The sequence below is a fragment of the Sinohyriopsis cumingii genome, chromosome 1, assembly GCF_028554795.1.
Source record: "Sinohyriopsis cumingii isolate HCF-2022 chromosome 1, ASM2855479v2, whole genome shotgun sequence".
In the NCBI taxonomy this organism is placed as follows: domain Eukaryota; kingdom Metazoa; phylum Mollusca; class Bivalvia; order Unionida; family Unionidae; genus Sinohyriopsis; species Sinohyriopsis cumingii.
In genome coordinates this window covers 127511596-127524884 of record NC_142961.1, presented here as the reverse complement: position 1 = coordinate 127524884, position 13289 = coordinate 127511596, and the positions used below count along the sequence as shown (strand labels likewise).

The window sequence follows — 13289 nt, the reverse complement described above, 5'->3', positions numbered from 1 at the left end:
ACTCGTGGTTATGATGTCTAAATGCATCTTATAGTGATATAATGGACGGTTTATTTCGATTACTCCCCTTTTATTAATACATCTTGTGTGCAGTAGATGATACATATTCGACAGAGTGAGACAATGGATGCATGCTACCTCATTTATCTACCATAATTGTTGTTATCCAAAATTCATATAACCGGTCACCTCTTTTAATTATACTGTTTCATCACGGTTATTTAATTATCCCATATACATACATCTTTATTTTAGTAAAATGATGTATTACTTTTCATCATGAACAATGTAAACCGTCATTTATATTATAATTTATGTCTGATTCTCTGCAAATCACAAACTAGTTTCCACATATACATCAGCCCATATGTTTAGCTTGATAAAAGAAAACAAAAGAAAAAAAAATTGAACAAGACTAAACATAAACTAACAGTTAGTACTCAACACGGTTGGTGTACCCACTCTAGTTGTGTTTAATAAAGCTGATTAACGTAACCTATTTATATGATACATTTAATATGATGAAGAATGTTAAGCTAATTATGTGAAGTGTAAATACTTTAATAATATTGTATTGTAAACTGGAGTGAATCGTAGTCTCATACTATGAATGAAAATGTGGACTTAAGTATTGTTCTTCAAGTGTAAAACTAATGACGCTGTCCATCCTCGAATATAATTTTTTTCATTTTGATTTTGAAAAGGAGAGTTTACCAAATTTTGTTCTTTAGGATATTTGAATGCTTTATAAGGCAATTTTGATTTATGTAGACATATTGTACAGATGAAGTCTATAATAATTAATTTCATTTTTGAATATGATATAAAAGTCGTCAAATGTGTTTGCATGTAGGGAGAAATTGCTTTGAAAACATGTATAGTTATAGTAATATATATATATATATATATATATATATATATATATATATATATATATATATATATATATAGGGTTTGGGGGTGCGAACTGGGGTAACTAATAATCTCTCATAATAGTTGTTTATTCTCAGCTCTTCAAAATAAAAGCGTAAATAGTTTTCAAAATACTGGAAAGAGGTGAATTATTTATAAATTAGTATTAATATCTTATACATTGTTATTAATTCATTTATAAGTTATTCTAAATTCTTTATATAATATACTTCATCTCAGGCTGTTATATTGTCCATCAGAAAATATAAATGTATGATAAAATATGCAAAGGTCTTGATGATAAAGCATGGCATGTCATGTTTTAGTCTTCTTGTGAGATCTTCAAGCCATTTCATGGATTTTTGGCAAAGTAGGCTAATACAATTGATATTAGCTTCGCTATGTACAATTCTTTGCTACTGCTACTGTTTGTTCTTATCAGTTATGCAAATATAAAGCAAATTTAACCATCATAAATAGTCTGCCCATTTAAATCTGCACTAAACATACATGCATTTACCCTATTACCAGATGGTTGGTAAAATCACCACGTTTGGCTTTTTTTGTTCTTCTAAAATAGCATAATACAAAGTAACATACTGAAGATAAATAGCATATTCTAAGTTATCTCAGTGCCGTGTTAAGAAACGTTACGCTATCAATCTTTCGTTGTGTGGCAGGATGGGCTCTTTTCTCTTTTATTCTCGATTCGTTCACTTCATCAGTTATCGTCCCAATAACTGCATGATAAAATCAGATCTAATTTTATGTTCATTGGAATATATGAGATCTGATAATTGAAACACATAGTTACTTGTTTTAAATTATACATTCTTGACTCTGTTGATCATGCCTTCTATTTGAAGATAGAACGTCCTTAAAAATATTATGATTTTGATTTATATGGTTACGGACCACTGATAACTTAATTTTTCACCATACGAGCATTATATAGTAAGTACTGTACATCCAGTTCTAGTTTTAGTATTCTACTCCAACTAAATATTTGTGTTTATCGGTTTCATCTTTTTTTCGAACAAAAATTATTGACCTCAATTTCAGTGTGTTCGCAAAGTTTAAGCTGTATTAATTGTTCTACTAAATGAGAAGATTCGTATTAAATCCAGGTACAAATGAATTCATGTCGGTTGTAATTCTTTGTTTCTGATCATTTCAATCTTTCATGTTCTATCTTATCCCTTTTCCAACTCATAAGAAAAATATTTAGCCTTTATTTCATCGTTAACAACTTCTGGAACAATTCGCAGATGTTCTGTATTTTTATTTCGTATCTGGGTCACATCGTCTTTCCCCCTGGCCTTTTCCTTATGTTAGCCAGCAAGCCACATATGTTGCGAAACAATTGTATTAGTAACATAAAAAAATCACGAAAGTAAAGTGGCCAAAACAAATAGCCAGTCAAAAAGTGATTCATAACAATGACCTACATTACCGTCAAAAACGTCTATGAATAATTGATGTTAATGATTCGACGTTTCTTTTTCATCAATCATCAAGCGCACGGTTTCTTATCATGATTAATAATTCAAATGGTAAAGATTTTTCAGTCAGGAGTGTATTATTCGTTTTAAATGCATCATACATATTTATTAAGGAGATTCAAAATAAGTTATAGTCGTTTCTAGAAACAACATAAAAGCTTCAGTAAAGATTTTTTTACTTACTTCGTCCTTCTGTTCAATTAGATAAAGGGTCGAATTGTATGTCGATAATTTTATAACAGGTTATAATTTGTCATACAACAGTTTCAATTTTCTGCCTATCACCCAAAAAGACAAGGGTCTTTAGAATCATTTTATCACACTTTAAAAATATGATTCAGTCATATTGCTTTAATCCAGGAAAAGCCTGGGACAATGGTGATCATTTACTGTTGTTTGCTCTTATGAAATCAGTTCAAGAATCTTTAAGATTTAGTAGCTTTAAAATAGGTTTTAGACATAACGTGGACCGTGGTAATTATTAAAAGAGAGACATCTTTTTAATGAAGAGTCAGACATTAATCTTCTTGGATATGGTTCTGATTTCATATATACGATGTAAAATGATGGACACTTGGAAGTGCTAATCTTAACACTACACAGTCAAATTTGAAATTTTATCATAATCGAAATACAAAGGTAAGGAGATTCAGCCTGGTATTATAGTTCTTGCTTTCTGACCCATACCACAAAATCATCTTCAGGCAAAGTACTAACGTTCTTATACAGTTGAAACACAAGTAAATGACTTCAAGTATATCATTAACACTCTTGGTAAAGCTATATGTTGATATATTTAGTTCTGTTAAACATTCAGTCAATTTAGTTGTATCTGTCCAAACCAGTGAGGATTTAAGTGATGGAATGAAATCGGACTGTAGTCGCTTTGTAGTAGCTAATTTGGGAATTAAGTAATATTAAATAATCTGGACCAGACATTTTCACATCTGCAGCAAACATAACACAATTAACTAAAACAACTATTATTGGAATATGAACAAATATTTCTAGATGTTCCAACAAGAACAAATACAATCTACCATGAAGCTGAATTTGTTCAATGCACACCTGTCAGAAAGTACTCATATATGATGAACCCTCTCAAACAGTAACGTTTGAAAAAGAAATTCAATATTTCTTGAGAACGATTTCATAGAACCACGTACAAATGACGAGTTCACCATCTATTATTGTGAATAAATCTGCTACTCCTTTCCGCATGTGAACATACCATAGAAACGTGAACAATGTGAAAAAAATATGTTCATTTCTATAGCCACGAATCGACAACTGCACTGACAAAATTCGAAATGCTAAATAGGTCACCAAGTTCTGAACTAATTCAGGCAAATACCATTAACGGAAAGGGCAAAGAAAAATTTCGGTATTCGTAATTCCAGACGGGCTTTATAAATACAAATTTATGCCATTTAGGATGAGAGATTTGTCGTGTATTTTCAACGCTTAATAAACATGATTTCGCCTGATGTAGATAATTGTGACGCTTTCATCGATGACTTTATCATCTATACCACAAACCTATAAAGATCATTTGGAAATAATCTGAAAATTCTTTGATGTATATTGGATTATTATTTTAAGTACAAGCTAGTTTCGCCTTGCTTGTGTTACTTTCTTAAGACATAGTGTTGGACACTGTCAGGTTTAACCTATAAACGCTAAGGTCAAGGTTATCTCTGAATGTCATGTGCCTGTCAGCAAAAGTAACAGAGAGGGATTGTTGGATTTGTCGTGATATAATATGACGTTTTGTTCCAGTTTTTCTATAATTTCTGAACCCTAACCAATTTGCACCATTTATGAATCAATTATTTAAAATATTTGTTGATGCAAGTGTTGATGAGGTTGGTGGAGTATTCATTCAAAACGACAAATAAAATGTAGATCATCCTGTGTGCAAAATTTTGAAGAAATTAAATAAGCAACCACAAAATTATTGCACAATAAAGAAGTAATTTTTCGGTTTTATATTGTCTTTGCAACACTTTGAAGTGTATATTAGTTCAGTTATTTATCCGCATTTTGTATTTAATGATCACAACCCCTTTACTTGCATTAGCAAGATGAAAAGCAAACGTCAGACATTATTAATATTGAGTTAGGTGTTGCATAATTATAATGATGACATCTCTACGTCAAGTTAAAGAGATTTTAACAACAAATTCACTTTTATGCATTTAGAAGTATTACATTGATTCGAATATATTTATATCATTCATATGATTTCATTTTATGTAATATTTATCACATGCTTATTCGACTATTAGTTAAAAGAAGGTTTTATTGCATATTGTTTTCTTTTTTCTTTATGAGTGGGATGTGTTATATATATTTAATTGGTATTTGTTAGGTGTTTTACTCCATCATCACGTTATGTAAAACTTTATACCTTAGCTGATCTTGTCAAAAAGCAACTTCGGAATCCTTGATCTTGGCTGTAAAAAATATGTTTCTCTCAAGCTGTTTCCAGAATATTGGCTTTTCCGATGAAATGCCGTGTCAACCTGTTGTTTATCCCATTATGTATTACAATTTTAACAAAAGATCATGTTTTGCTTACAGTCTTGGATCTAATCACGGAATCCTTTAGAATGGACGTTCCACTAATTAGACATATTATTTTAAGGAAATGATAATTGTGACCTAGGTTAAGGTACATTTGTATATGATCTTGTTTGCTTTATAAATTATTCATTTATGCTATAACGTCTGAGCAGAAAAATCTTATATGTTGTGTTCAGTTTTAATTTGAATTAAAACTGTTCTTCTCCGTAAATACAAAGTGCTCAATAATATTCCTGGAAAGAGACATTATCTCGGAATTATAGTGAATTCGAAAAAGGAAATTTTGGATTATATTACTATGAGTCAGCTAAAGACTGTTAACACATTATCACATTCAGGCTATTTCAGTATCTCAAACCATTCAGCGCTGTATCTTATTTGACATAAGACAAAAATGTTTTCAAAGCTTGATTAGTTAAGACTTGATTTATAAACTCTAGGATGACTGGTATTTAATTAACTGTTACGACTATATTGATTAGTCAAGACTTGATTTATAAACTCTAGGATGACTGGTATTTAATTAACTGTTACGACTATATTGCCATGAACTAAGTAACAGAAGAGAGCAACCCAACAAGATTTGTAATACTAAACAAGCAATTTAATTATCAAAGTTATAACAGAAATATGAGAGGAACTTTCGGTATTATGAAATTAATCATAACTAATCCTTATAAATGTCTATGAAAGTTCTAAATGAATGCAAAGTCCCGCATAAATTTCAAACCGGAAATGTACTGGTCCTCCAAGAACCGTGACATTGTCAAGACTCCGTTGTCAAGAATTCCTTCGAGTAAATAATAACAGTTTTAGAATAATATTACAATCCAAATAATGTGCACTTTCTATTTTCACTGAACAGTAAAAACAAATGGTATTCCTCTCGAATAATATCTTAGTACAACATAAAACACTCATGCACACTTTCATCAGGAACACAAAAAATGTGAATGACTCCAAATCGGAATAAAAACGATTTCCCGGCTCTCCTTACATACGCATATTTTGCGACTATATTTCTCAACAAACCCTACATTATAGATGGCACTTCTTATTTCGAGTCAAAATGGCCTAATCATGAAATCTAGCCCAACCTATGGGATGATACAGAATTATTCTAGGAATATTTGAATTCCATCATCAACTGATAAATTAAGCCATAGCTGTATTTACTTCTTATTATTAAGGATTTTATTAATAATTAAAAACACAAATGTAGCATATATTAATAGATCCCATGTAATAATATTCTTCTTAGCAAACCCTGATCACGTATGCAAACTATCGCTAAAAACATTCCGTATAACTTAAAGCCATGAATAAGAATTATAAACATTAACTAAAATCATGTACCAGGAGGTACTAAAATATAGATATACAAAACATAAAATAATTTTTAAGTTCTCTTTACATTTTCACCTTGTATTATCGAGAAGTGCATTATTTGTTACATTTTACTAAGCTTGTTGATTCGCGCAGTTTTCTATTACTTATTGTAATACCATATAGAGTCATAATAATTAGGACGTTTGGTAAAACTAGAATGTGCAGCTGTTAGACTGAACTTTTTTCATGGAACCTTATGGTAACAATTTTTCTTATGTATTTGTCACATATTCTACAAGACATTTCTCGTTAGAACAAGGTCATGAGTTGTAATATAGGCAGGCAAATCTCTCTTTGCCGTATTTAACTTACGTACTCAAATTCAGGTCAGTCAAATTTGGTTCATTCTTCCATTAGCCTTTGTATATACATTTCAAAACATTTATTGCAAATTACACCAAACTCATTGGTAAACACTTCACACTGTTTTCGTCTGTAGTTAACATAGTGATTACCTTAAACCACAAACAATTTTTAACGTAGCTAAATGAAGGCTACAACGATAACATGTTTCAAAACAAGTGCATTATAAAATTAATACTTACTTATCCGACTATCGTCTTGCATGCAATATTCTTATCATTGTTTGCACATATTTAATTTAATTTAATTTAAAAATAACTGAACAGCTATTTGTTTAATGCTTGCAGCTCAAACCCGGACAAATGATTCGAAATGTTTTCTATCATTATCGTATCAGTCGTTATCACAGGAGTGGGAATCGGCCTCAAATTTAGAACACATACATGTATGGAAGAGTAGATTTATTCCATGAACGTTTTGTACACTTAAAAGTTATAGCAAACATCCTGTACATCGTAGTTTGCTGACCCAAACTAGCATACATTGTTACAATCTTCATATTAAAAACATTTATGTTTTTTAAACCACTCCATGTAATGTAGCATTACATGCAATGTAGCATTACATGCAGGGTTGTTAAATATAATTTCTTCTGAAAATACTTGATGTGAACAACTGATTTTTTAATATATATTTAAATACCTATAATACAAATGAGACCCCAGTATATAGCGAACATCCAATAAACAAAGAAAAATACTGAAGCACTTGTTTTCCTTCAGCATTGGTCTTATTCAGGGATGTCGGACACGCATAGTGATCCAGAGGACTGAACATGATATATTCACAATGCGACTTAAATTAAAATTACATGCACCATTTTGAACATTTGCACAGAATGCCTGCCGATGTAATACAGAATACTGTATAATACTTTTCCGTATGGAAACAGATGCACTTTTTCTCGCTCGTATTATATCAACAATCAGTTTATAATGACAAAACAAATCTATATATAATATTTAAAAAATTATATTGTTCGGTATTATTGCTTTTCGTCACTACATTCAGAACGATAGAAGCAATGATAATTTACATGCAAGACAAGAAATTAAATGATTAGATAAAGCGTTTAGTCATTGTTAAAGCGTAGAAGACACCGTGTAATTTTGCTGCAAGGTTTCAATGTGTCTGTTGATTATTAACCATTTGTAAAATGACTCAGAATTGCAAACTCGTGACTTTGCAAGTCGACCATCTATGAATCGTATCCCTTATAAACGTAGTTATCTGTATAAAAGTTTCAACGATACCCCTCCTAAAATGATAGAGGATGTGTCAAAATCAGTCGCACCTTGAATCTGTGATTCGTTTTGGACTTTCCTTGAACAAAGCTCAAAACAAAACAACTGTTTAATCCACCGCCAGGAAGCCTACATTTTATTTCATCATTTTGGGTTGACATTGGAGGCGATGAGTGATAGAAAAATGGCCTCCAGACTTAGTTGGTCAGTTTGGTATAATGGTGTGATCTTAATCTCAGTTTCTTTATTAGTCTTCAGAAATAGTGCAGCTTGCGAACGATTACACTGGTCAACAGTGAAATCATTACTGACTTGAAAAGCCCCTAATCTGTAGTATTTTGGTGTGCCGAACACGAATATAACCGTGAAAAATTTGTATTGGCTCTCGTTTTGAAGATATTCGTATACCTCATTTTCTATGTTTCACTGTGTAAATTTCTCCAGTAGGACTGCAGCAACATCCGGAATAATGATGTAACATTGCATAATACCATCATGCTCACATCATCCACAGTTGATTGCATCATTTTCTGATGCAATGCAATACTAATGCCATGCGGCTGCTGAAGTAAGTTGACGTCAGCAGTGTACTATACATGTGTAGGCCTATTATACTAATGCCAGGCGGCTGCTGAAGCTGACGTAAGCAGTGTACTATATAAAGCCCAATCAGATAGGTTCAGCATTTAAAATATTTTAGACGTTGTGCGAGACAGTTCAAGCTACTGTTACATAAAACTTATTATTTTATCCATTTACGTACAATAAAGAACAGTAATGCCTCGAAAGTGTGTTAATACCGCGGACAATTTTTGCTATATTTGTGGGGAAGTGACATTTGCCAACCAGAAGAAAAGTATGAATTCTCAAGTGAAGAAGGCATATCATCTTTACTTCGGATGCAAGGTTGGTGACCAAGACAAGCCTTGTGCTCCGCATATATGCTGTGCTACATGTACAACACAGCTTTCACAGTGGTTGAATTGCAAAAGGTCATCAATGCCGTTTGCAGTCCCAATGGTGTGGAGAGAGCCAAGCAACCACCTAAATGACTGTTACTTCTGCTTGGTTCCTCCTCTTTCCGGCGGAATAACGAAGCGAAAGAAGTCGAGAATAGTCTACCCAAACATTCCGTCTGCATTGAGACCAGTTCCACATGGTGAGGGACTTCCTATTCCAGAACCTCCAGCAGAATATTCTCCTGATTCATCTGACGAAGACAAAGGTGAGTCGACCTGTTCTTCTCCTGGTCCATCAGCATGCAGTGATCCAGATTTTCACTGTGGTGCATCATCAACCCCACACAGAATAACACAGGAAGAACTAAATGACCTGATTCGTGATTTGGACTTATCAAAGAACAAGGCAGAATTGCTAGGATCAAGACTCCAACAATGGAATCTTCTAGAAGAAGATGTCACAATTACTGCATATCGAAAGCGCCACCAGCAATTGGAGCCTTTCTTCAGAAAGGAAAGTAATCTGATATTCTGTTCCGATATTGAGGGCCTCATGAATGCTTTAAAAATCACTCATGACCCACAAGAATGGAGACTATTTGTGGACTCTTCGAAACTGAGTCTCAAGGCTGTGCTTTTGCACAATGGAAACATTCTTCCATCTATTCCAGTAGCGTATGCTGTCCACATGAAAGAGACATATGATAACTTAAGGCAGCTACTGAATTCCATTGAGTATAACAAGTACAGCTGGCACCTCTGTGGTGATTTGAAGGTAGTTGCCCTTTTAATGGGACTGCAGCAAGGATATACAAAATACATGTGTTTCTTATGCGAGTGGGATAGCCGAGCAAGGGAAATGCACTACATGAGGAAGGAATGGACTCACAGGCAGAATGTAGCCATTGGAGAGAAGAATATCCAACACCCAGCTCTGGTTGAGGCTCAGAAAATCTTGCTACCACCCCTTCACATCAAACTAGGTTTGATGAAGAACTTCGTGAAAGCCATTGACCGGACTTTGCCAGCATTCCGATACCTGCATGAAAAATTCCCTCGACTCAGCGAAGCAAAGATTAAAGAGGGAGTTTTTGTGGGTCCTCAGATTCGAGAGCTTTTCAAAGATGACCGGTTCAACAACTTGCTGGAAGGTGACGCGAAACAAGCATGGAATGCTTTTCGCCTAGTTTCTACAAACTTCCTCGGAAATGTTAGGGCAGAAAACTATAAGGAACTAGTAGAAGACATGTTGATGAAGTATAAGAAACTTGGCTGCAATATGTCTCTAAAGATTCACTTCCTTCATTCCCATTTGGATTTCTTTCCTAGCAACTGTGGTATTGTTAGTGATGAACACGGCGAACGTTTTCATCAAGATATCGCAACAATGGAACAAAGATACCAGGGAAAATGGTCCACTACAATGCTGGCTGACTACTGCTGGACACTCCTCAGAGATGCTCCCGAACAGCTGTACAAGAGACAGGCGAAGAAATCTAAGATGTAGTCAATGACTTGATTTTTTATAGGTAGGCTATTACAGTTGACCTTTTACTATTGGAATGCATTTCGTTATGTAAACATTAATTTCTTGCAGATTGCAATAAAACTAGAGCCAATTTTGCAATTTGACTGTCATATTCGTGTTCAGCACATACAAATTGATAAGAATTGACTAATTTTATTTCAGTAACATGACTTTTGTAAAAATTTGTTGTCCAGTGTTATAATTAGGCACATGTTTATTTGCAGAAGCGGCCAGAAAATCTACGGAACCGGCGACAGGCCCCTAATATATTCAATATCGCAAACACCATCTTTAACTAACTGTTGCATGTTCGTCTTTATCTTCAGGCGCGCGCGACCTCAGCACTAATTCGCATACGCCAGATTTACATATTGGTTCTGCTTGGCGCTAGCGAGTAATTGCTTATCGCTGCAAGGTCGGGTGGCATTCAGTACGTAACAGATTCTAATTATGATGAAGTAGAGAAAAACCTCGTCTACTACGCGAACTCACGAGCTACTGTTGCAGCCATCTCATCGATATAAAAATAAACCATATCGTACTTGTGTCTACGAGGTCTCTAATATATTTTAATCAACAGCGACATCAACATGTACAAGCTCAAGGGTAACAGACTGATTATCGGTATCGGTCTTGATAACATGGAGATCAGAATGAGGCATTCAGTGACGTTCCGTTACTGTACCAACTATATTTACGACATTTCAATGTATCTGAAACGATACCTTTTAGTCAATTTAGGACATCCTGGATTAGAAACTTATATTTTCTGGCCAGCGTTTTGACTTTTTCCGATTTATCCCGGATTAAAGCCAGCATCCTCCCCAGAATCCGTTTCATTAAATAATCTGTTAGGTTGCACATTTGCTTGTCCGGTATCAGCTATTGCTTCATTTTGCATGCGCTATGCCTCTGTACGTGAATGTCATGTGGCAGTGGGCATGCATTCACAAAGGATTTATTGATCCTTTAAAAAATATGTCCTGGATCTGAAGCAAAATAACCAAAACTAGCTTATGCTAAACGGGATGGTTTATTCGCGATGATTGGAGGTAAATCGGGATTATTTCTAATTTGAATAAGTATTTGAATGGGAATGTCGTCATAATCATGTTGCCATTCTTCTATTCATTCTGCATCAGGAGAATGTGTGTGTTTCAGTGCTCGGTATGGAAACGTTGAATAAAGTGATAGAGATGGTTGTCAAAATTGTGAATTACATCCGAAGTGAAAGGTCGCTCACCCATCTGTAATTCGCTGAGGCTTTGAAAGAATGTGGTGGCTGTGATTTCAAAGATTTTACTGAATTTGCCAATGTGAGATGGCTGAGCAGAGGAAACGTACTTGAACGACGTACCTCTTTGTTTCCTCAAACTCAAGAGTTTCTTGCTGAGAAATGTCAGATCGAAATATTTTCTGGCATTGAGAGCCCTACATTATATATATATATATATATATATATATATATATATATATATATATATATATATATATATATATATATATATATAGTCTGAATTACAACAGATATATTTAGTCGGTCTGCGAAAGTATCTTCATTCAAGTGGACTACATCAGAACTGTTTTAGAATTGTTCAAATACTGCTTGTTGTTAAAATGTTAAATTAAAACCGATTTTCAAGTAGGGGTCACTGTTACATTAACCCTTGAGCGGCTGAACCCCAAATCATATGGGGTCACTTACCATGAAGAAATATTCTCCAAAGTTTGAAGAAGCAGACCCAGCTTTTCAAAAGTAGTTAATTAGAGCCAAATCTACTAGCCAAGACCTATGCTCATTTAAAGTTTTGGACAGTGGTACCAGCAGTTTAAAAGTTATTTATCGGAAACCAAAATTATGCTGCCGACGGCTACCCCTGACAAATTGATCCCTTTGTGTCTGCCATGCTATGCACTAGACACAAGACATTAGCATATATGTCACGTTACAAGGGTATATCTGGGCCACGAAATATTGCTGTGAACTTCAAAATAGGTGACAGTCTAGATAGCTTGCTCTACGTTTCAAGGGCATTTTAAGTATATTTCGAAATAATCCACACAAAAATATCATTATTCTTGTAAGTTATCAATTTGGGCGCCTGTAATGAATAATCGCCATGTCCGCTGGAAATTTAGTATGGACTATTTCTATTTGGGAAATTGGTATTTAAGACTGTATGTTCATATTTCACTGAACTGCCTGAATAAACTTTGAAACGAGCGATCGATATGTCTGTCGATGTGATTTGTTATTGCGAATAAGGCTTGTTTATGTTTACACTGTCTGTAAATATAAAAGAAAATGGTTGAAGTACGAAACATTTCCGCTTGACACCAACTTATGCATAAATGGCATAAAACAATTTGAGTGGACACGACCATGGTTTTTGATTAATCACTGGACATAGGACATTTAGAAATAAGTGTAAAAACAACTTAGAATACACTCGTTTGATGAGACGGGGATTAAATTGTTATTCCCTTGGACAGAAGGGTCTCAAATCAATGCGTTTCATTTTTTCTTCCTTGCTCTAAACAATATCGATACTTTATCATTTTTGTATTGATAATCGTGAATGCACGGAAGTGTCGATTAATCCAATTCGATTGATTCCAGCTCGAGGCCTAATCAAAATTGGTCAACAAAAAAAAAAACATTATTGTGTGCCTGCAATGGTCTTTTCTAATGGACCGATCAAATTCATTCCAATCTGATGAAATACCGACGATGTTCAGGAATAGGGAGCAAAGGTTTTTTCGATTTTTCCAAGTTGCATTTTCTCTGGCACTTGTCCTAGCCCTT

The 13289-nt window shown here is 34.0% G+C and overlaps 1 protein-coding gene across 1 annotated transcript in view; it reads left to right on the top strand.

Annotated features, from left to right (window-relative positions):
• Positions 1-13289, top strand: part of LOC149807838 (uncharacterized) — a 118183-nt gene that overhangs the window by 60963 nt on the left and 43931 nt on the right. The gene's annotated exons all lie outside the window — the stretch shown is intronic.